Source organism: Cygnus olor, chromosome 1 (genome assembly GCF_009769625.2).
Source record: "Cygnus olor isolate bCygOlo1 chromosome 1, bCygOlo1.pri.v2, whole genome shotgun sequence".
Classification (NCBI taxonomy): Eukaryota; Metazoa; Chordata; class Aves; order Anseriformes; family Anatidae; genus Cygnus; species Cygnus olor.
Genome location: NC_049169.1, coordinates 70,005,349 through 70,030,199, shown reverse-complemented (window position 1 = coordinate 70,030,199; position 24,851 = coordinate 70,005,349). Strand labels below are relative to the sequence as shown.

Here is a 24,851-nt window from a genome sequence, read left to right as displayed (position 1 = left end):
ATGGGTGCAAGCTGGAACATAGGAGGTTCTGCATAAATATGAAGGAAAACTTTTTTCTACAGTAAGGGTGACAGAACACTGTAACAGGCTGCCCAGGGGGGCTGTGGAGTCTCCTTCTCAGGAGACTTTCAAAACCCTCTTGAACACGTTCCTGTGTGATGTGATTTAGGTGTTCCTGCTCTGGTAGTGGGATTGGACTAGATGATCTTTCAAGGTCCCTTCTAATCCTGAACAGTGTGTGATTCTGTGAAAAGTAAATGTGAAATTCTGTGCTTGTGCAGATTAACCCATGCAACAGTACTGACTGGGGAATAACTGTCTAAATAGAACATCTGTAGGGAAAGTAATGGGATATTATGGTAGCTACCAAGATGAAAATGAGCTGATGTGCTTTCCTTGCAAATAAGGCAAACAGCATAGTAGTCTATATTGGAAGTATGGTCAACAGATCAAGGGAAGTTATCAACCCCCTCAGCATTGCTGCTTACTATGATTCTGCAGTCAGTTTTCAGGCTTCTCAAATGAGAAGGGGGATGGCTTAAAAAGTGGTGAGAGGGTACAATAAAGGACTACTGAGGTGATTGGAGCCATTGGACCCATACGAACAAGCTGCAATGTCTGTGGAGCCAAACTAAGTAGTGGCAAATGGTAATAATAAGGGGGCAACAGCCACAAGTTACAGCTGAGAAGTTCAGGCTGGCAGTTGGGTAAAAGTTTCTCACCAGGGAGTAGTGTAGGAGTTTTAACATATCTCCGAGGAAGGTTGTGGAATCTCTTCTTGGGGGTTTCCAAGACTTGGCTGGGCCAAGCTGTGGATGACCTGATCTAGCACTGGGGACAGTCTCTCTTCAAGAAGAAAGTTGGGCTAGGTGATCTCCAGAGGTCCCTTCCAGCTAGCTTTTATGTGTTTCTAACTACAAAGAGATCTGTTCAAGTTAGTCTGTCCAGAGCAGCAGGACTGTGCAATGTGGAAGAGGAATTATGTAAGTTTGTGACATTTACCTGTCTGCAGTGGTAGGCATGGAATGATGAGCAATGGAAGCTCCTCTTTCAAAAAGACTTCCTCCCTATTATTAGCTTGAATTTCATCTGTGCTCAAGACTTTCTTAACTCCATATAATGTGTTATTTTCCTTAGCCTTTTTCAAATTTTCTGCTCTTTTGACTTGGCTTTGGGAAAAAACAGAATGACCATAGGAATCTAAGAAACTTTTATTTCAGTTGAGTTAAGGTTACTTATTGAGAATTATATCTACTTTTACTATTTCTTCTCTATTCCTAAGTGTCCTAGGAGCTGTAGAAATGTATAGAAATTTGTCTGAACTTGTCAAAAATAAGATGCAGATAGAGACACAAGATAAAATCAGCTCTTGGGAATATAAAAGACCTGTTTTCAAAAAACAGTGTTCATGATATCTGGTTTGTTTTCAATTGAATTGATTCATTTAAAATCTGATTGTGAGAGCTGTAACATTTAACTGAAGGACCCAACTTGTGGAAAGGGAAAAAGGAAAAAATAAACAACTAAAAGCCAGGATAAATGGGAGTATGATATCAGTAATCTGAGGTAGGAGTGGAGACAGAATGGGGTCAATCCTTGTACAAGAAAGAAAGGAACACCCAAAGTTTCAGTTCCCCAAACCCACAGCTGAAGTCCTGGTTCAAGAATGCTGTAGGTGGCAATGTCACAGAGTACACCCTGGGTACCAGCCCTCCCATGGGACTGTTTGGGTAAGATTTTGCACTCATATGTTGGTCGTCCTTTGTGGATCCTTTTCTGGGTTCTAGATTAACCCAGTTGCATTATCAATGCCAGTTGCATCAGTGTTATGCAAATGTGGCTATATTACTTCAGGCCTGATTCTAGTCCCAAACCAGTTTTATTTCTTTCACTTAATGCCTGAAACAAGAAATCCTGCAGCCCTGAAATTGCTAGGAGTTAAACCAGTGTGAGATCTCGCTTAGGTTGTTATGATTGTGTAGAGAAAGATTAAAAGAAATAAATACACTGAATCCAGGAGACAACAGTTTAGGAAAGCATGGATTTGACCTCTTGACTTCAGATGATATAAGTGGATCCAGGGAACAACGCTGTAGTAACTAATGCAAACAAAACCTTACTAAACATGTGGTCATGGTCTTTCATTTCCTTGTTCAGTGTGTTTCTGTGAAATACTTTTTTTCCAAGCTGTGCCTGTTTGATTAAAATAGGTATTGCTATTGATTTAGTACACTCTTTTCTGCTAGAGTGCTATGCCATGAAGAGAGATGATATGTAGAAATAACACACTGAGTAGATGTGGATTTCCTTCCTATGGTTGGTATTGCTATAGCAACACTTCCCTCCAAACCATAACTGTAATTACAAAAGTTGCCACTGATGTTTTATGTGGTAAATTTTATCTGTATTTATCAAGAAATAGAATGCCCTAAAGTCAAATGAAATAGTCAATTTTATATTAATTCCCCAGACAAACCTCAAATTTGTTTGTTTCAGCAAAACCATTTTACTTTTAGGAAATTTCTTTTATCAATTTGGTGAAGTCTTTGCTAGGTGTGACCAGAATTTTTTCACTGTCAGGATTTAATATGCTTATAGCATTTTAGCTTAAGCATCATGACTTGCTTGCAGCTGTTTTGCTGATTCTTGGTAAGATTCTTGGTAGCAGTGTCAATGCCTCTGCTGGATAAATTTTCAAAAGAGGATACTTAGTCCAGATCTCTGAGAAGACAAATTTGGAAAAAAAAAAGAAATAATTTACATAGTGGATATCATGAAAATATATTCTCCATTAAATGTTCCTGAAAAATATTTATGTAAACTTGCATCTCATTGTTCAGGTAACAGGGGTTGTGTGTATGTTCATATTTGTTTTCAGTCCAGAAATAGAAGAAGCAACTGCAGAGTGCAGAGTAAGTGTATGTACTAGACCTGTGTAAATAGGGAGCGTAGGAAGCAAATCAGCACTGAGAGATTGGACTTCCTTTTCTTGTGGTCTTCACCAGGGTTCTGAGATGCATTTTTGAGGCCCAGACAGTGATAACTTTGCTGAGAAATGCCTGTTTTCTTGTGTGCTTCAATATTGTTGTGGTAATATAAATAGCACAATAAAGAATGTCTTACTTGACTTTCAGTTTCAGATTAACTGTGCCACAGAAGCTTGCTGGTCTCTATGCAGTGCCATGCTGATGCAACTGTTCAACCTTCAGGGCTAGCTCTAGCCCAAAAGCAGTTTTGCAGCTTTCTCCTTAAGTCTGAGCCAGGAGCTTTCTACCAGCCGGAGGGTCTCCACGCTATGAGGCGTGGGAAGGCAAAGTACAGATCCCTAGTTGTTCTGTATAGATCCAGGCAAACCAATGCAGTCAGCCTTCAGTGGGACTAGCAAATTCAATCTGCAAAATTCAGGCTCTTCTACGGTGTGCTGCAGCTTCTGGGGACAATGTTATCTTGGCCATGCTGTGGCTTGGGTGGCTGTATCTGGTGTCTTTCAGCAGGCCAGAGTTTTGAGCAGCTGTCACCTCAGCAGGCATCAGCCTATGTTTGGCTGGGTTTGCTAGCTCATCAAGTGCTGTTTGGGTGACTGGACTGTCACCTACAGCATGCCTGTTATGTATTACCTTGGATATGCTGCTTTAAATTTACCTATATTTCACTAGAGCCAGAGCATCAGAATCTGGTGGTTAGACTACCTATAAACACCCAAGCTCCTAGAAAGTACAATATATAAACCTGATTCTGATTACAACCCAGTACATTATGCAAGAGCATTTATGAAATGATTTTAAATTATGGAGGGATGGAACCTAAGGTAGGAGTATGATAACATGAAATCATGATTTGGCCCAGAAGATGAAGGGTTTTTATTGTGAAAACAGATGCAGAAACCTGTTATGGGCTTGGTAGTTCTCTTGTGAATTCCTTGGATATGATCTGTCTCATCACACCTTGAAGTGGTCTGGCCTGCAAACCCCAGCAGGGTTTGTGGTAACAAATGATGGGCATGTAGCTTCAATGTGAACTGTAACATTGTCTGGATTTATTGCTCCTGTTTGTCTTGTAATACACGGCCTGTTGATTTGGATTATTTTAAATTCCACTTTGGATTTAGACTTTGGACTGATTTTTATTGGAAAGATAAAAGGTTTCCAAGATGTAACATGGATACAGTTTCCTGAAAGACCTTTGTCTATGTAGTATAGTGAAGTAGTAGTGCTTCTGGGTCCCTTGTATCAAAGTGACTCTGATATGATCCCACTCCTCCTTTCTTTTTTTGAAGTGCTATTGAGAACAGAGTTATGCAAGCCTCATTTGCTCCCCTTCTGAAATTGCCTGTGCAGAAGAGCTCCAGTGATACCTCTCTCTCTCTGTCTGGCATCCTGGACCATAAGGAAGAATGAGACTATATTTTTGTCATGAAAACATGTAGAGAAGTAAAACTGCTTGCATCTCTGGAGAGAAGGAGAATGTGTGCAACATATGACAGATGCTTTATCATCAAAGAGCATCACATTGCACAGATGTTCTTGAAACCTGAACTTGTTGAAAACAAAGCTGACTGCTGTGTGAGTAGTGGCAGCTCTGTGTGGGCATCTGAGGACATCAGAAACACCAGTGACTCTAAATCCTGTAGTTAAGCTAGTTGCAAGTTTATCACAGGAGTCAGCATGGACTTTGCACATATGCATAATAGTCAACTCCATATGTGGAACACTGATCATAATAGTGTCATAAAAACACTAACATGGGATTATGAGGTATAACCCAGTATTTGTAGGCAAAAACTTATGTGCAAAACACACCTAAAAGTGATCTCCAACCACTTAGACCAGCAATCTGTATTTCCTTAACATCCTATGAAGAAATGGAATCACTCTTCATGCTGCTTGTGTAACAGTCTGCAGAAGTGCAGTTGGGCAGTTTGAAGGCAAAACTTTCCTTGTATTTCTTAGTATGCAGTTGTCTTAAATCTGATAATTGAGGAGGAATCTGGCTTGTTTTGTACATATGAATAATTTAAACAGTTCAGAAAAGGGTGTGTACTGTCCTGCCTGTTAAATAGATTCAATGTGTCAAAACCACCTTGTACTTCCTTCAAATACTAGTAGGTAATAGCTCCAGTATTTTGCAAACTAGAAGGAAAATATACTTCATTGCTGGATGAGATTAAGTGACTCAAGCAATGGTTTTTATTAAGGTATTAAACATGTCACTTGTAGCTGATTAAGGTTTCTTAACATTGTTGAAAATGCTTCATTTTCTAGATCAAAGAAGTGTTTCAAATGCCACGTGAGTAGAACTAGGCAATAAACAGTCCATTTCTTTTTAAAGTTGTGTACTGTAAATTTTTTGTTTCATGAAGCATATAAACTGAGTAGATGAGTTGGGAGCACATATCCTTGGAACCCTTCCTCTCTGCCTTGACTCACAGATACTGATTTAGCTTCAAGGGTGATTGTCCTTGGATCCTGTTATCCCCAAGTCGTACCAGTTTCATCAAGCTCAGCTATTCAGGAAACATTAATCATGTCCACACAAAATATGTAAAACTATTGAATAAACAAACAGTAGGACAAACATTCACATATTTGAATTTGTTATACTTAGTCATTTCTCTGCAGTAATCAAGGCTGCAGAAGTAGAAATTCACATGTAATCAGCAAGTCCAATAACTGGCTACTCAACAAAAACACTACTGCAAGGATTGTTGTAGTATTGCTATGGACAGGAATGTTACAATATGGGCATAGACTGTTTCTGGCTACAGCTAAGTGTTTGTTACAATGAATGTTGTCTTGGAAAGTGTCTTTTGGTTGTTATTGTGCACCTTTCTTCATGCATGAGCTCTCGATTCATTTTGCTAATAGGAAAAATATTTTTTAGAAAGCAGTCCCTGAAATCTCAAAAATACATTTATTGCAAAAATTGTGATGCTGTGGGTACAAAACATGCCTGAAAACGTAGCTTATTTTATTTCCTGGGTAACTGCTTGGTGCAAAAATACTGACCCAAGGAAATCACAACATGGGACAGTTGAACTATTCTCTGCATAATTTTAATTTTGTTCTTTCCAGTTTCTTTTTGGTTTAGGGAAATGTAAACATTGTGTTTCTTCTGAGCACAGTACAAGCATTTCTTTGCATCATCAATGAGAGCTTAAAGGTAATACTATAAATAAGACTTTCTTTTGCCCTTCAAATTTTATGTATTTGGTGGTATGCAGTCAACTGCTCTTCTGCATCATAGACTTTGGTTCATTTTATGTCAGCAGTAGAAGAAAGGAGATAAGGTAGTTGTTGCCAACTAGTTTACATATGACCACCAAGAACCTTATTTTATCAATCTTCTTGCAATTCTTTGTTTTCCTCAGCTTTCATTTTGAGCTTGTCTTTTGAACCTTGACTAGGATGGAAAGGGAAATTTAACAAACTAAACTCAGCTTCATGTGACAACCATCTGTAAGCTTCAGAGTTAGAAAGTGTAGGTCTGAACACCTTTTAGCAAATTTGGTCTGGGTAGTTAACAGTTCAAAGCAGATTAACTTGATTTGGCCTCAGGTATGAAGGTGTAGTAATTGTGTAAATTTATTTCCTAATAAACACCAGTTAACTGCTGCTGATTACATCTTAATCTTATAGTGTCTTGAATCATAGGTGTCAACCAAGGCATGGTGAATTTTAAAGTTTAAAATCTGGCAGTCTTATGTACAAGTACCTCCTGAGGGGATTTTTTCCTCTGAGAAAGGAATGATTCTTCTCTGTTACAAGTACTAACACATCTAACGTAGTGTTTTGATTTACAAAATAATTTACATTTTCTTTTTCATTTAAAAAATCATTAGGTGTAATTTTTTTGGCTGTGAATTTGTATTATCAAGTAGAGATGTAATCTTTGTTTTGACTATTTGCCACAGCCCCAGTGAAATGAAATGTTTTGGAACATGATGAGCATGCCTGCTCTCTCTTTGAACCTTGGTAACCTAACAGAGCAGGCATGCATTCCTCAGCAGAAAAAGAAAGGTCTAACTGGTCATTGTTGTGCACTCTCCACTTTAGAATGTCAATGTTCTCTTTATGCAGACTTGTGCAAGTACTAGTGGTATTCTAACTGCTAAGTACAAAGATGCTGATGTTCTTTCATATTTACAAATAATTCTTAAAATGTGAATTTTCATGAGAGCTGATGACAGCATGATATTTTATTTATAAATATTTATGTAAGCATTTTGGGCTCTTGAATGTCTTCTGTCTACACCTGTGATTTATACTCCTATTAAAGTAAAGTCCTAATGTCTAAACAGGTACATCTAATTCTAAATCTCTTTGAAATGGTAACTTTGTTAAAACTTTATAATTTGCTTCTGTTAGAAGCATGTGCTTCAGATACTGTCCTGAATAGGAGCATTTTACAAAATCATGGATATAATGAGATCATCCTAACTTATTACTTGCTATGTTATGGCATCTGTTATGTCCTTGTAATCCCCTTACCAACTCATTCATTCTGAAAGTCTAGAAATGACTTTTCAGATACAAAGCTAATAAAGTTAAGCTAATGTGTAGTTTGAGGGATGGTCAAGTAAAGAGAAAGTATGTGTCAAAAAGATGTTATGAAATCTCTCAATCATTGCTTTGAAGAGGTTTCCTAATAAGAGTCCTTTCTGTAAGGAATTCTTAAACTCCTTAACTCCTTTAAACTCCTTGCTCATAGAAAGCTCAAAAAAAAATCTCCTTTAATGTGGACTGCAGATGTAAATAATAATAATAATAAATCCAGGTGCATTATTTCCTTTAAAAGAAATCAGTGAAGAAAATAAAGTGGAAAGCCATTCTAACAGCATTCTAACACTTAGTTATGGAGCATTTACAGCAGCTGTGTATAATGCCATCTGTCTTAAACATGATTAACAGTCTCCCTGGATATAATTAAAGGATATCTATTTCTAGGAGAAATCTTCCTTTAGCCAGGTTGGTAAAACCTATGATTTTGGTGCAGTAACTGAACCTCTGTGAGTACTTTGGCAGTACTACTCCCGATGATATCTACTGGTACCCATTTTGACAGACCAGCAATTTTATTCCCATATGAATTGTGGCCTAGTTTTTTTCATGCTTTGCTTGTGTGAGCTTTAGACCTATTAATGCTAAGCTTAAATGTTCAATGTTCAAGATGCACTTGGAAACAGCCTTCTGCTTTATGCCACAAGGCTTTCACCAAACTTCCTGAGGTAAACCTGTTACTGTTCAACTTTTTGCTCACTTCTGCAGTGGAACCAGTTATCTTGATGGTGAAGTTTTTGCTTTGTGTGGTTGTTGTTTTGTTTTTCCTCTTAACTGGCAGGCTGTGGAATATAATCTATTGCATGCTTGGATTAATTACTTTACTTGATTTGTTAATCTGGCAGTTCCAAAGCTTGGAAAATGTCTCAAATATTTTAGAAGAAACATACGTAATGTATGTAATTTCTTGTCCTTTGATCATGGTCAACAATGTACCTAAATAAAAGCTCAAAATAGTCTGCATTTCACTCCAGGAAGACTGCTGCACACTGTATCTTAAAATTCATTATGTAAATAAAGAAATGTTATGTATCTTGGGTGAATATACTATTGACTCACCTACCTTGAATTGTGGCAGCACTAATTACCACTGAACTGTCCTTTTGCAAATAAGCCTGGTTCTTTATGTAGTTTGCTTTTTCTTTTGTTTTGTTTTAATACTTGGCAAGGGGAAAAATGACTTTTATTCCAATCTCTTACACTTCCATGTAAAACCTACTTCAGTGTGATCAGAGAGAAAGAAATGCTTGGTAACAAAGTTTTTGCACTGTGCTTGTTACATTAGTAAACTACATGTGCCACAGGCATTGCTGTGGAATGCAAAAAGATCTGAAAACAGAGTGACTGTGGATACCACTTCAACAAACTTATCAGTCTCTATCTTTTAGAATTTTTAGAATTAAAACTTCACTAGACTGTAAAAGGACCCACAAGACTTGGCAAACGCTCATTTTCAAATCTGTAAGGGCAGTACCCTCTATGTAATTCCCAATTGCATTTGGAGCCAAGCACTATTGTATTATTTCTGTGTTTAATGAGAACAGATAAAATCTAATCATCTTAGGGAACATTGTCACATCTGAGATCTCCTTTCAGACAACTGAACACTTTTTTACATCTACTTTTAAAAAATATTTTACATAGGCTCCAAATGCTTTATTTTTTCTTTCAAAATGGGAAACTTAGGACTTTATATTTTACTAATTGTAAGTAGAGATGAGAGGGAAACTCAATTTCTTAGGCAAGGTTTTGTTGGGGGGGATAGGGGAGTAACCTGGTTTGTCAAGCTCTTTCTAATTCTTAACCCTAAACTATTTCTGCATTCATAAACAGACTGCTTGTCATACATTTCATTCAACCAAGAGCTGTTATCTACTGTTACCTCATAAATATGAAGAAAATATCTCTGCCCCAGGTTGGGTGCCAAAAAGGACTGTGGTGTGGTTTTACTCAAGTGGGCAGCCGAGCTCCACCACAACTGCGCTCTCACTCCCCCCTCCTCAAAGAGGAAGGGGGAGAAAATACAACACAAAGAGCTCGAGGTTTGAGATGAGAATGATTTAATTAAAGGGAAAGGGAAGGAGAAAAAGAAAAACAAACAAAAGGCCATGCGGAAGCACAGAGAAAAAGTGGAAAAAAGTTATTCTCTACTTCCCATCAATGAGCGATGCTCAGCCATGTCCTGGGAAGCAGGGCCTCAAAATGTGTAGCGGTTGTTCAGGAGCACAGCCCCCTCCCCCACGAGAGCCCCCCTTTTTATTGCTGAGTGTGACATCAGGTGTTATGGAATATTCCTTTGGTTGGTTTAGGTCAGCTGCCCTGGCGATGTCCCATCCCCATTACTTGCCCACCCCCAGCCTGCTGGCTCTTGGCGGCTTGGAGGGAGTCCTGATGCTGTGCCAGCGCTATGCAGCAATAGACACAACACTGGAGTGATACCAGTGCTGTTCCAGCTACGAGTGCAGAGCACAGCACTGTGTGGGCTGCTGCAGGGAAAGGTGACTCCATCTCAGACAGACCCAACACACCTGGTGAGTACCAGTGAGAACTAAAGCAACCAGTTGAGATTCAAAGGTACTATTATTCAAAATGGTGCCTTCCAGATCTAGGCCCTTTAAATGGTTTTGACATTTAGTCATATACCTAGGCACTTTGTTTAGGCCTAACCTAATACATTTAATTATATGACAAAGGGAGATCTGATGATCAGATCTGGTTGGAAAAAATATAATTTAAAAAAAAAAAAGTATTACAAATTGTTTGCTGTGGCACATTTCTGTTGGCCTCTGCAGCAGCTGCAGCTACTGAACATTGTTGCTATGTCAGCACTGATGGAACTTGCACCCAGAGATGCTAAGCTTCTTGTCATAGAAAGGGATGAAATCTGGGAGCCACAGCTTGTGATGGGGCTCTGGCATCAGTCTTCAAGTCTGGAAACATCCCCTAACCTTCAGTGATGGAGCAGAGAGCTTTGAGGGTCCTTGCTGAAGACCTTTGACCTATGTATGGTGGTGTTTGTAGGTTTTTCTTGGTAGGAGTACACTGAGTCAGAAACTGAATTTGCAGGTAATCCCAATGTTTGGCATAATTTTAAATGGCTTTTATTGGTGACTTTTTTTTAATCTTAATGTGTTGTGGTGGTTGCATTGCTTTGTGGAAAAGTTGTAGTAAATGTATGGAGTGCTATTTGTCCTAAAGTGATTATCTGGGACAGGAATTCTGACTTTTTTTAAATTTTTAGTCACAACTACTGATAAGTCTGCAAGACAAATGCAACAGTGCTAGTGAAGTCATGATCCCAGACTCCAGTCTCCAGATATATCACTGTTTGCTCTTTGCTATTACCTGCATCGTGTGTTAGTTTCCCTGGAAGGACACTGTGTCTTAGAGCTGCTGTGTTCACTAGATCTTATTGTGAATATAGAGTAGTATTAAGGAACAGAGCTTCGCACTTTTTTAAAAAAGAATACTCCAACAATTTGTAATTACAAATAATTTTAAAAGAAGTCTTTGCCTATGGATTACAACTACTATCTATCCAGTTATGGGAGCATAGTAATACCGCAATCCAGCACTGAGCAGAGCAGACAACGTATACACACACCAGAGAATAAAGACTTAAATGTTTTTTTTTGTTTTTTTCATTTTTTTAGTACAGCTTTGCTTAGAGTTGTAACCCCCGTTTTTTAACTATAAGGGTTTTGGGGACAGCTGAATAGTTGTTACTGTTAATGGTCATTGGAAATAAGAAGAAAGGTACCTCTTTCCTTAGCACAAGCATGACTATATTCAGGCTTTTGTACTACTTCTGTCTATTCTTTAGTAATGATTGTGCAATAAGGGGTATACTCTTTTTCTTAATCCTCATAAAACTTTAATTGCCCCATTATCCTCCCACACGGTTCACTCTAGCAGGTCTCAGGGGTGGAAATGTACTTGCTATGAAAGTCAAAAGTGATGAATAGACTGGGCAAGGTGTATGTAATTTATTTTTCATTTGAGGATGTTGTCATATGACATTTTGTCTTATTAAAGACTGTTTTTATACTGATAAGCATAAGAGATGATCAACAATAATTTTTGCCCTATTTAACTGGTGTTTTTAGAATTTTCACCATAGAAAGAGGAAAGAAAGAAGAGAAGGAATATTTTACTTTTTGTTGTTGTTCATTATGCAGTAAGCATTTTAATTGCTGCCAAAAACAGTAATTTACAAAAATGGTAATTTACCTTTCTGGTGAAAAGCAGCGGTTCTTAATATGTACGCAGTATCTAAGCATTAAAGACTCAACCAAAGCAAACTGCATGTGACAACAGAAACACCTTCGGAATTTCATTTGTGGTGATAATATACTAAAGTCGTTTTGAGATCCCTGCTAGAGAGTGTAAAAAGATGACTGTTTATATTTAATGGTAGCAGGGTTGGTTTGTTGTTTTCTGATTTTTGCATATTGGATTCCGATTTAATCTTATGTTTCTCATGTATGCTATGTATGTACCAAAATAGGAAGAAAAATATTTTCATTGGTGTCTGTTAATAAATCCTGGTATGAAAATTTCAGGAGGGTCATGTTTAGATGGAGTATGTAGGAGTGACAAATACTTATGAAATATTATGGCTAGCATTAAATACTTAAAAAAAAAAAAAAGAAAAAAAAAGGAAATCAATAGGTATAGTTATTCACAGTTAAGATGAAGAAGAAAAGATGTTCACAGCTTCTTAACACATTCATGTACAAATTCCAGTACACTTATCTGGGTTACTTTTGTTTATTAGCATGTCTAATCTCAATAGGAATAAAACCTTTTGGTTAAAGAAACTTAAAGGTTTCAAACTCAGACCCTCAACACTGAAAAACAAATGTATTGCTTTTCTTAAATTTCATCTTCAGTTTTTCAGAATTTTATGTGAGGATTTTAGTTGGACTCTTCTTGTTCAGATTCTTATTTTCTTCATGATACAGTTACATAATCTGATCTTCACAGAAGGCTGTTAAATACCTGGTTATTTTCTGGAGAGTCATGATCAAGAATTTCTCTATGAGCACTAAAGGGCTTCCCTTCATATCTCAAAGTATTATTACACTTTATGCTGTGAGCCTAGATATAGCTCCACAGCGCTCAGCACTTGTTCAGATGTGCACAGAATGAAAGGTTCCATACTATAGGGCTTGTAAGACTGCCTTTTTTTTATAGTAACAGAAGGAGAAAGTTCCTGTTAGCAAGCATTAAACCATCAGAAACACTCCAGTTGTTCTCTATACTCAGTAAGAATTCAATGTTTTCAATATGGTTTTCTGTACTACTGAATAAATTATATAGAAGGTATTATACAGAAGGTACCCGGGTACTGTGAGAAAATAAATACTGGCACGACCTTAATGGTGCATGTCTCGTTTTATCCCCATTGCTTTTTTACTCCTGAGAATTAGAACAACTTTGCAGCTATTCAGTATAACATAATTTTCATAACACAGTTAATTGGGGGAATGGTGTCTTGGTTAGAACACTTTTATTGAAAGGTGTTGCTTTCCTGTCCATTCTGAGCCTCGGGAGTGATTTAAAGTGGAAAAGGTGCCCTTGGACTGTGAAAGAGGTGGGTTGTTGTGGTGACTGAGGCTGGGTTACTGCCACTTTCATTTTTTGAAGCTGTTCCTGGAGTCTGGAAAGTTCTTGCTGCTTTTCCTGTTGAAAAGCAAAGAATGGGTACAGCACATAGGCATGTGCTTAAGGATATTGGAGAGCTGCACCACCACAGATTCAAAGTAATTTTTCTGTCTTTGAATACACCCTGTTCCATGTACTGAGCTTCTAATCTTAAAACCATGGCTGTTCTTGCCAGTGTCTTTCATCAATACATGAATATTGGACAGACTGGAGAAAGATAAAATGACCCTTCCACCTTTACAGGCTGTGGAGTGTAATATCTGAGTTACTTTCTAGAAAGTAAGAAGGCTGCTTCTGTCACTTTTGTCCTGTCTGAAGCAATGGAGAAACTGGGAGGGCATCCCCACACTCTTGGGAATTTTGGTGGCTTTAACCTTCTCTGGTCTCCATAATTGTTCTTGGTTTGGTTTCCCTCTTAGGCATGAGGGCTTATGTTTGTGCTGGTGATCAGAGACTGGGAGTTCAGAGAGAAAGTAGTAGGTAATAGTAACTGTTCCCACTGTGCTTTCATTCTGTACTTCACTTCTGTATCCTGACTGGGTCAGGACACTCAGAAGAAAACTGAAATTCTGTAAACAAATATGAAAGCAACCTTGAATTGTAACATCAAACTTTTCTTTACCTTTAAGACATGGGAAGTCCAAATAAGAACAAGGATTTTTTTCTTTAAAGAATTTGTTGGCTATTTTGTTTCCTGTCTCCCCAAGCTAGAATGATATGGAAAAGAGCAGAAGGCACCTGTATGTGTAATGTCTTTCATATTGGTACTTGATCCTATGCTCCCTGCCTTGCAGTCTTGACACTTTGTATGGCATGGAGTATGAGCTCACTCTTTTCTCAGGCAGATAACTGATCAAATTAGCATAAGCAGTGTTTCTCAATCTTATTTTAATATGTGAAAATTAAAATATATGCATTTCTGTATATTATTTCTAAAGGGTAAAGGCCCCTAGGTTTGGCAGTCATTCATATACCCTCCTAGGTATAGTCTTTGGCTGCAGACTAGAGGATTTGGAGCAGTGGTGGAAACCCAAGAGGGAGATGTCATATAAGAAAAGTGTGTTACTGTCTGTTGATTTGATAGGTGGAGAACCTCTTTATTGTAGGGTATATGTGGAGTCACTTCTAACAGAGCAGATTGAGGGTGAGCTGGCTGCTCAGAGCCTCTTCTTTTGTCGGATCAGATTCCTACATTGAGTTTTGTTATTCATGTTCAGGATGTTCATGCAACAAATCTGTTTGCTGTAGATGGTAAGAAGGAAACAGTTTGGAACCTATCACATCTGTCCAGCAGCTGACAGTGAAAATGAGATTACTTTCTTAGCCCTGAGAGCTAACTTAAAGAAGTTCCTATCCATGGTAGATAGACTAAATCTGTGAAAGATGAAACCAAAATAGCAGCCAGACAGGGACAGCTGGAGGTATTTGTTGGATATTCTTTTAAGATTTTTTTGATAACAATACAGTAGAAGTGTGGGGTGCTTAATTAGAAGTTGTTAACAAGGCATAAATCTGTCTTTAAAATTACTGTTAATGTGACTCCTAACTATGTCTGTCCAGGTGCAAGGGATAGAGGCATTTCATACTATCTGAGAAATTGAAAGAATCCTGCTGTGACTTTTTCTTTAGGTAATGCCATATTTTGTATAAAAGTGATTTTTCAGAAAGCTTTTCCCTTGCTTTCCCCCCTCAATGTCCTAAGTGGAAGCCTATGTTTTGTAGATTACTAGCTTGTGGCTCTTTATATTGTGTAGTGTATATTAAATACATCTTTCATTTCTATGCATTTTCCTGTTAGCAAGAGAAGATTACAAATACATAGTACTTACAAATATGATTTTTTTTCCATGTAACTATTGTAAAAGTGCATTTGATACTGTGTCACACTGAGTGTGTCAAAAAACATCCAAAAACTAATAGGCCAGAATTCTTCTTGTAAGGTGTTAAGCAAAGCTAATTAGGACAGATTTCCTTCCAGATATATATACTTTTGTAGTCAAAGTAGTCAAAGCATCGTTCTGGCTACTGTTTTAAATAGTCAGGTTTTTATTGTCAAGAACTGTTGTCATGTTTTTGGTTGATATGAACTTAAGTGGTGGGGTTCTCGGCACATGGTTGCAACTTTGCAATGTGAATTGGGAAAGAGGAGTTTTTCATTAGTTTTCTGCACCAAGTGCATAAAACTTGCAAAAAAAGTTTCTCTGAAGAAGCACAGCTCTTAATTTTCTACCTGCCATAATGCCATCTCCTTGGTTTTTGTTTGTGTGTATTCTTAGATGGAGTCAGTGCCCTTCACTACTGGAAGGGATACTTTCAGTCCTGAAAGTGTACCTATAAGAAGTCAATCCTAAATTACACACACGACACTTCTGGGTTCATCGTTATCTCCCTACATTAGGTACTGATGTGCACAAAATACCAAACTATTAAAAGGGAAGATCCTTAAATCACGGGGGGTGGGGGGGGGAAACACAGAAGTTGGAGTTAAATGTTTCTCCTTCCTTCAAGTAAAGACTACACATTAAAGGTCCTCCTTGGAGGGAGGATGGGGGGGAGAGCATATTTATGCCTACTGAACACTGTGCTGAGTTGTCATATCTTTCTGCTGTTTTCTTTGTCTTTTTTCTTAAGATATTGGTAGATATGTTTGTATAGAAACTTTGCGTGTGAACGATTTTGTCTTTCCCACCTGACAAATCTACTAGTAAATAAGAGTGAAAGTTGCAGGGTGTGTAAAGTGGGAGAGGCTATGCATGTCAGGTATCTATAATATATTCCACCTTCTTCCTCCTGATGTCAGACAACAGTAACAACAAAGTGATAAACACTTCATCTTGTCATCCTCTGCCTATCCATATGCACCACCGTTTGTTACACACAGACTTATTACTTTTATCCTTTTCAGCCTTTATCATCACACCCCTTTATAAGCCTCAAAATGTTAATTTGCAGCTTAGTTATCATTCTTGTTGCTTACATCTTTCAGGCTAATCATGCTACACATGGCATAGTGCTTTCCTTGTCAAGTGTATGACATGGGGTCATGCTACAGTACTGAGACATGCAAACTTGGACGAAGGTAATTGCTGTGCCTTGAGGCAACAGCAACTACCACCTACATGGGATGCAGTGGTTTGTTATCCTCCTCCTCTGTGAGGGGAGAATGATCTAGTTAGATCTGTGAGGAAGCAGCTGCTTATCATTGCAGCCTGGCAAGACAAGGCTATTGTCATTGGAATGTGTGCTGTAAACATTAGTGACATTGATATATGGATTCAGTCCACCGATCTTGGGATCTCTGGAAAAAAATAAAATATATTTCTGTCCATCCACTTCCTGTGGGTGCAGCAATACACACCCATGATAAGGCCCAGTTCCTAACGTAATTTGGGGCACTTGTGAAATGCTTGAGGATGTACCAAATACTGTAAGATACATGCAGACCAAACAAGTAACACATACTGCATATGAGCTCTGGAGCAGTGTCTGTGCCTTACTGGTACCTTTCAGGGCAGTTCCACAATCACTTTCTTGCTCCATATTTCCACATGCCCTGCGAACGATTCAACCTGGTCCGGTATTTGTTCACCAGCTATGTTTCATCATCATGACATAGTGCAGCAATAAAGCTAAGGAATCTGCTTCCAGCATTTTCTTTTTCCAGCAGCCACCTGTGGCAATGTCCCTCTTGTTACAGTGTCCGGCTTGTGGACACCTGTGCCAAGTGAGGAAAAATTGCTAGGAGACCTATATTTTGATGGTCTGTAGCCAGCTGGACACTTTGCTCAGCAGATATTTCCCAGGTATTGGATATAATAGTTGTGAGCAGGTACTTTTATCTTGCAATAATCTTGTCAGTGGAATCTATGCTGAAAAAGTTTCTCTTGTGGTATGCTAAGCCATCAGAATCAACGTATAAGCCAAAACAAGTGCCTGTGTATGGGTATCTATGATACTTTATCTTGCTCCAGTGGAGAGATGACTCCTATTCTTCTATTATCAGATTATTACTTTATTACTTGAGAAAACTCATTGTTTTTGCGTTTAACTACTTTGGTTTCTGTCCCTCTGTGTTTTTTGTCTTCTCTTCCCTGTATCCTTTTACCATCTACCTGGTGTGATTGCCATTGCTGCCATTTCTTTGTTGAAGGCTTTGAGACTACTGCCTTGTTGAGTAAAGTCTGACAAATATGGCCAAGACCAGCTGGGACCTCTCACATGGTTATGTACTGGGCTTCCCTGCATCTCTGCAGTGCACTCCTGAAAGCAGGTTTGCACAAGGTCTGCAGAGGTTCACTTGACTGGGAGTCTGCTGCATACTGGGAGCATCCTCATGAGGCTCTCTTTACTAGTGGAGACCTTGTAGTCTGAGCAACAGTTCTCATACAATGACTGTAAAGTAACCAGTCTCTCATGGCATGGTTTTGGAGGGATAGGTTGTTGGGTAGGGGTGTAACAATGATGCTAGCAAAGTGAGGTGCTATGATGGCAATTCAGTCACTATGCAAATACTAGAAAAGGATTGGAGAACCCTAAAATGGTATGTGTGTGTGGTCAGTGCTCCCTTTATATGTCAGTCATTTCGTAGATTATCAGTACAGTAAGAAATGTTAAGAAGGAAAGGTTTTTTTTTCTTCTGGATGATGAGTACAGACATAATAGGCAAGGAGGGTTCAGGTGAGTTGTGCCATCATGGCTTTCACCTCAGACTGACAAAAGCATGCAGCCAGATGTACAGGAGCTGAAAAGTACCCACAGCCACCTGTGCAACAAGAGATTGCACTGATGCAATGTTAATAATATTTAATAACATTCTAGAAGTCATGATTAACAGAGCTTTACTTTTTAAAATTTCTATTGTTATTAAAATTGGTGGATCTTTGGAGTGTCTACAGCCTTACACTATAGTTGAAGGTACATATATGCCTATTATTCCAAGAAGCTAAAATAACAGAAGAAATAGCGTACAGTTTGTAAATTTCATATTAGCCAAATGAAAGTCCTGTTAGTACAGGAGATACAGCAAGGGAAAAGTCTCTTCTCATAACAGCATTTTTTAAAGATTGCAGTTTATTATAGCTTGTCTGTTAGATGTCCTTGACCTTGCTCCACTAAGATACTTGCACTAGCAGATAACATAAGCCTGGAGATAAATGAAGAGTCCGCATTCCTATGCGGATGAACTGGGAGAAGCTATAGCCCAAGCAGTTCTCCCATGTTTTGATTTTCATACCTATATGGAGAGGAGGAGAGAACATATTGTAATATGTAACTTGATCTCATGTTTAGCATGATATAACCTATGTGACAGAGCACAAGCTTCTGCAGGCAGGGAAGAAAAAACAGCAGTGTGGATATGAAACCAGTAGGGCTGAGCACCATGTTGTGTCCATGCTTCTTCTCATGCTGATGGCTGTGGCACAGGTTGGATATGTTTCCACTCCAGCACCCCCACTGCTGCTCCTGCCAATGTTTGTGGGAGCAGGACAAAGTGAAAAGGAGCTGCTCCTTCGAGCCCTCTTGTTCTTTTTTTTTTCCTAAGTAAATATTAAGCAGGGTATTTTCTACTTTTTTTAACGTGAAAGAAAATGGCTGATTTCTGGGCTGGTAGTTTACACAGGTGAAGGTATAGTTGTTGAATAAGGATTGTTTGGTGCTTTCTATCTGAAGAAATCAGGCTAGTCTCTGCATCAGTGCTAGCTCTGAAAAATCAGAGAGGGGAAAAACACTAGCATGTGAATATAAGGAATAAAACTTTTCTGGATAAAATAGTTTAGGTTGTGTATGTTGTCATCCTCCCATCCATCCTCCTAGTAACTTAATGAAACTAACACTGAAATTGCCACTCCAAAAATGTTAACATTGCCAAAATCTTCATTTTTCATTGAGAAACTTTCAGCCAAATGTTTTTGGTTGCCTCTAATAACACTTCCCTGTAACTTTCATAAGAAAAGATGGATAGAAATGATTGGGTGTATCTGTCTACACCTACATTTAAGATGCCTGAGCTCAGGTCAAATGATGCTATTTCAAAGTGTGTATGTATTTTGTTCTCTGCAACGCATCTGATAGTGTTGTGTGTTTATGGTATGTTAACTGCATGAGCAGCCTGTTTCCCACAACTAAGTGTATTTTGAGCACATCAGGAGGCTAAACTGGGCTAAAGAGTCTGAAGGCTGTGAATGTAGCTTCATGTTGCAGACCGTCATCCACCATATCAATTTGTCTATAGTAGTCCAACAGGGACCTCTTCCAATGCAGTATTCTAGGATCGCGTGCTTAGTAAAATCTTCCTTCTCCCTAGCCTTTGAGTCTTTTCATCACTCCAGAGTATTTAATCTATGGTATGTAATTAAGACTTCGTGGACTCTTTCTTTTACAGAGATTGCTGCATGGGTTTGTGAAAGGCAGGTCCTGCTTGAGTAACCTGATCTCTCTCTGACTTTAGTGGATGAGGGAAAGGCTGTGGATATCTACCTAGACTTCAGTGAAGTTTTTGACAGTTTCCTACAGCATTCCCTTGGAGAAAAAAGGCTGCTCATGGCATGGAGAGGTGTATACTTTAGTGGGAAAAACTAGCTTGGTGGCTGGGCCCAAACAGTTGTGTTGAATGTGGTGTCCCCCAGGACTCAGTACTGGGTCCAGTTCTTTAACATCTTTATCAATGATCTGGATGAGGGGATCGAGTGAACCCTCAAAGTTTGCAAATGACACCAAGTTAGGTGGGAGTGTTGATCTGCTTGAGGGTAAGAAGGCTGTACAAAGGGATCTGGATAGACTGGACTGATGGGCCGAGGTCAACTGTATGAAGTTCAACAAGGCTAAGTGCTGGGTCCTGCACTTGGGGCACAACAACCCCATGCAGCTCTAGAGGCTGGTGGAATAGAGGCTGGTGGAAGAGTGGCTGGAAAGCTGTCCATCAGAAAGGGGCCCAGGGGTATTGGTCAATAGCTGGCTGAATAAGAGCCATCAGTGTGCGCAGGTGGCCAAGCAGGCCAACAGCATCCTGGCTTGTATCAGAAAAAGCATGGTCAGGAGGACTAGGGAAGTGATTGTCCCTCTGTACTTGGCTCTGATGAGGCTGCAACTCAAATACTTTGCTCAGTTTGGGGCCTCTCACTACAAGAAGGACATTGAGGTGCTGGAGTATGCCCAGAGAAGGGCAATGAAGCTGGTGAAGGGTCTGGAGAACAAGTCTTATGAGGAGTGTCTGAGGGAGCTGGGGTTATTTATCTTGGATAAAAGGAGGCTCAGGGGAGACCTTGTTGCTCTCTCCAACTACATCAAAGGAGGTTGTAGCAGGGTGGGGGTTGGTCTCTTTTTCCAAGCAACAAGTGATAGGACAAGAGGAAATAGCCTCAAGTTGTGCCAGTGGAGGTTTATTTTGAATATTAGGAAAAATTTATTTGCTGAAAGTGTTGTGAAGCATTGGAACAGGCTGTCTGGGGAAGTAGTTGAGTCACCATTGATGAAGATATGTAAAACACATAGTTTAGTGGTGGACTTTGGAAGTGCTATGTTGATTAACTTGGAGGTCTTCTCCAACCTCCGACCTAAATGATTCTATGATTCTAACACCTTTAGATCCTTGTTTTAATTGGCTTTGCAAGCAAAACTATAACTCTCTGAAATCTGTTCTATATTCTGATTTGCTTCTTAACTTCTGCTTGAGAGGCGGATCTGTGGGAGCATCACAGGTTGGTCTGTGTTCCTTCCACACTATGTCAGTGCCATAGCTGCTCTAGTAAATGCATCATGAAGGTCTTGCATTGCATCAGGCTTGGAGACTGGATTCAGCCCAGCAGATAATAAGCAGCACCAATTTTATCCTTCAATCTATTCCTTGGGGCCCTTGGATCAGCCCAGGGGAAATTCTCCTCAGCTTGGGAAAACTTCCTGTATAGCTAGCTAGTTGCTTTTGAAACATAGCCTTAACCTTAGGGCTGGAAACCTGTTTGTCTGCAAATAGAGCATTGGACCATATGGCTCACTCCCTGAATGATTTATTATGGTGTGCTTCATAGTCATCTTCCTGCTCCTAGACCCTTTTTCTTGCCAAATTTCATTATATCTTCATCTCTCACACCCTTTTGCTTTGGAATTGCTACTGCTATATTTTTCAGAAGGGCACTGGATCCTGAGAGCAAATTTAGGGAAAACTCATAGTTCAGTTTTGTTAAGTATTAATGTGCAGTGGTTGAAAAACTGATTTCTATAATCAGAATCAGCTTTATATCCATTTAGGTTTCTCACCAGCGGATATACTTGTCTGCAAATGAATAAAGTTAGGGAGAGCCCTCGTTAAGACAGATGACCTGTAGTGATGAGCTGTCACTATGACCTCAATATCATTGCAAATATACATTATCTTAGTCTTAATACAATGACACCATTCCCACTGCTGCTAAGAAGACTGCAGCCTTTCGGATGGGAAAGCTCTCCCTAGATATATATTCCATAAATGAAACAATTTCTACCTTTCATTTGGTTATGAGAAAATCACCAAAATTCCAATAATTTTATCTTAAAAATAAATGTGAAAAAGGCAATGGGTAGGTTTTCCAACATCCTCTAAACAAAAACAATGTAGGAGCATTGACTAGGTTGTTTGAAATCCCTTCTAATATTAATGTTCTTTTATTTGAATCAGTTCTCCCAACTACTCTCTTCTTGGCTGATCTACATTTGTTTTCCTTTTGAGTGTCTTTGGTTCCTGTGCCATTGCTACTGCAAATGCCAGTAACCATATGGAAAGACTTTCTTAGTGGGCAGAATTTACCAGTGTAGTTACATACTTTAACTCATCAGAACACTTCCCGGATTCAAATAAAACTAAAGCTAAACTAAATGAAGCTTCATTACTTGAACTCTTTGAATTGATGGCAAAATATCTCCCAACAATGAGAAGGGGGAAGAAACACCCTACTAATTTATATAGCAGACTTTTAGTAGAATCTGAATCTTTGTGTATGCACTTTTTTAAACTATCTTTATGAAACTTTGATACGGCTGCTGAACAGGGCATGCTGATATTCAACAAGTAGTCCCTGCAGATGGCAGAGCCATGGAGTCAGTATTAATACCTTCATAGGGTAGCATAGTTTTGTGTATGGCTTTAATAAAATAAAAATGAAAAATTAAGGGTCTGCAGAGCTTTCCTTCTCAGTATGAGAAATTCTCTGTTGCACAGAACCATTTCCCTGAATGTAAAATAGTCAGAATAGTCAGGTGCTGACATCAGCTCAGTCTTTTGCAGCCCATAAAGATGCACGTATTCACACTTATGTTCTCTCTCTCAAATGGCATCTGCTTGTTTTCCTGCCATGGTATTTTTCACACATCCAAAATGATGGTGCGTGCTTCCAAATCCACTGGAATCTTCCCTGCTGTGCTTGACTTCAGGCAAAGCAGAAGATTGATTTTCTTTAAGTCTTGTTATTGTGGTTGCATTTGCTGGCTGAGATGTATTCTGTCCCTCATGTGGAGATGACTGCAAGATCAAGAGGAAAAAACAAAGCAGCTAGAAGTACATTTCTGCTGCATGATGGAAGGCAGTGCAAAGAGCAGTCATTGGGCTGGTACTTGTCTGGATTGGTAGTGCTGTGGGATGTTATGAGCTTACATTGTCAAAATTACATTCAGATTGTCAGCTGGCACCACTGCACATGAGTTACAGGAGAAAATTAATGAGGTGAGATGCAGAGCTGCCTGGAGCTGGTTTTATCACTCCCAGTTCTGGAGGCAGCTGAGTCACAGCTAGATTGGGCATCACCACAGTCCTCAGCCGCAAGGTGCAGGTGTGCTCTGTGCCTATTACAGCAGGATATAGCCTTCTTCCTTATCTTGGCTGCTGGTTCTGGTGTTATAATTTGGTTTGGTAAGCACAGCTCTAAAGAAAGCCAGCTGTTTAGCTTCAATGAGTACTGATGTTATAGGACAAGAAAATGGATAGCCTTTGGAGACTATCTTTTGGTGGGGAGGAGAGATTGTTTTGGTGGGGTGGCTTGTTTTCTTGCACTGGTATTTTGTTTTTGATTAAAAAGAACAGCAAATGATTTGTTTGTTTGTTTTTGTGCATAACAGAAGAGCATTGTGTGCAGGAATGCTGTCAAGGATGGCGGATGTGGAATCATACGTGCTGGTTATATTTTACTGTTTTGAAAACAAACACGTCCCTCTTCCCTGTCTATCTGCTGATTCAGTTGAAAAGGCAAGGTCAGCTTTCATCAGTCTTCTCCATTCCTCTGTCTATATTCTAGAAATACTTTAGAATATTCCTTGTTTGCTGCTGGAGGATTTCATGCCCTCCTTGCTGCCTGGTGGGCTGGGCTCTGCAATCACCCAGGGTTCCTGAGCGCTTTCTGCTACTTTTTCTTCACACCCAGCTGCATTTTGAGCTGTGGCAGACAAAGTGTAATAGCTGGGAAAGTAGGAGGAAGATTTTAAGTATGGTATAGGAGGAAGCAGAGTTGCCAGCAGAAAGGGGACAGATGAAATGGTCACATTTCTATTTATATGAACAATTTAAAAACTGGCCAGTGTTGTTAAAACCAGGATGCTCACAAACAGTTCCACAGGACTTTCTATCTCTCACAATGTGAGGGACAGCAGCTGGTTCACTGTGGAGAACTGTAGCAATTTGGCCTGTTTGGGTGACAGCAAATTTCTGAAGAGTGCAGCTGATGCTTAGCAAAATGAAATGTGTTCTGTGTGAGATGAGGCAAAGAAACACTGTGACAGAAAATGACTTCAGCTAGAAAGGGCTTCTGCTGAAAGTGCAGTTAATTCCACTTCACAGTGGATTAAGGAGGGCCTTAGCAAAGAGAAGGAAGTAATACCTTCAAATGCCCTGTGAAATGTCTTGGGCAACAAAGATTTTGAATTGCCTCCCAGTTAGGTGACTGTTGCAACTGAAAGCGCACAAATCCACACCTTTTATTTTTCTAGGCAGTTGCAAAAGACTGGAGAGGAGTTCACGGTGGTGAAAAATGTCACATTGCTGTGAGGTACAGTGCAAATTCTGTTGGATTCTGGTCTTCTGTTGAAAGAAGTAGTCCTTTCACCGTTGACTCTGTTGGAGCTACAATGTTTGTATCACTGCCACTCTGTTAGTCTAAGAAAGGGACTGGGAGAAAGTATTACTAATATTTGCAGTTACAGTTGACTACTGTTCATGTGCACCTTCAAGGCAAGACTATTTTTCTCTCATGAACTTCCTGGTCATATGTGGCTTTGATGGCAGGTGGGGGATGAAAACCTAGATGTTAGGGTAGCCAGACAAACACATTTGGAAAGCTGCCTTGCATGAAGAGATGTTCCTTTGCGCAAATTCAGAAGGCCTCTTTGAATAGATAATGTGACTGGATCACCCTACTTAATGACTTTAACTTTCATGTCAGAGGAATCAACAGTTTTGAGGATAGGAACTGAAGTTCCATTACTGTTATTCTAATTTAATCAACATGAAATATAGTAAGCGCCTAATTATGAAATAAGTAAGTGGCAGGCCTCTCATGATCTTATCCTATTTTTGTCCCTTTCTAGACCACTAAGAGCATTGTATTGGTGAGGTAATGAGTATTTTATTTCGCATCGAAAGTGTCATAAATATACTTCATTCAGATAGCT

At 39.2% G+C, this 24,851-nt stretch overlaps 1 protein-coding gene across 6 annotated transcripts in view; it reads left to right on the top strand.

Moving 5' to 3' along the window:
* FAR2 (fatty acyl-CoA reductase 2) overlaps nt 1-24,851 on the top strand; it is a 155,967-nt gene that overhangs the window by 12,008 nt on the left and 119,108 nt on the right. For 2 of the 6 annotated variants that reach the window (XM_040545000.1, XM_040544998.1), the window contains exon 2: nt 6,088-6,159. The exons of 3 other annotated variants lie outside the window; for them this stretch is intronic. The gene's annotated coding sequence lies outside the window, so the exon portion shown is untranslated. Of the gene's footprint in view, nt 1-6,087; nt 6,160-24,212; nt 24,230-24,851 lie in introns of those variants that run through there. One more of the 6 variants, XM_040545001.1, reaches the window with a different exon arrangement.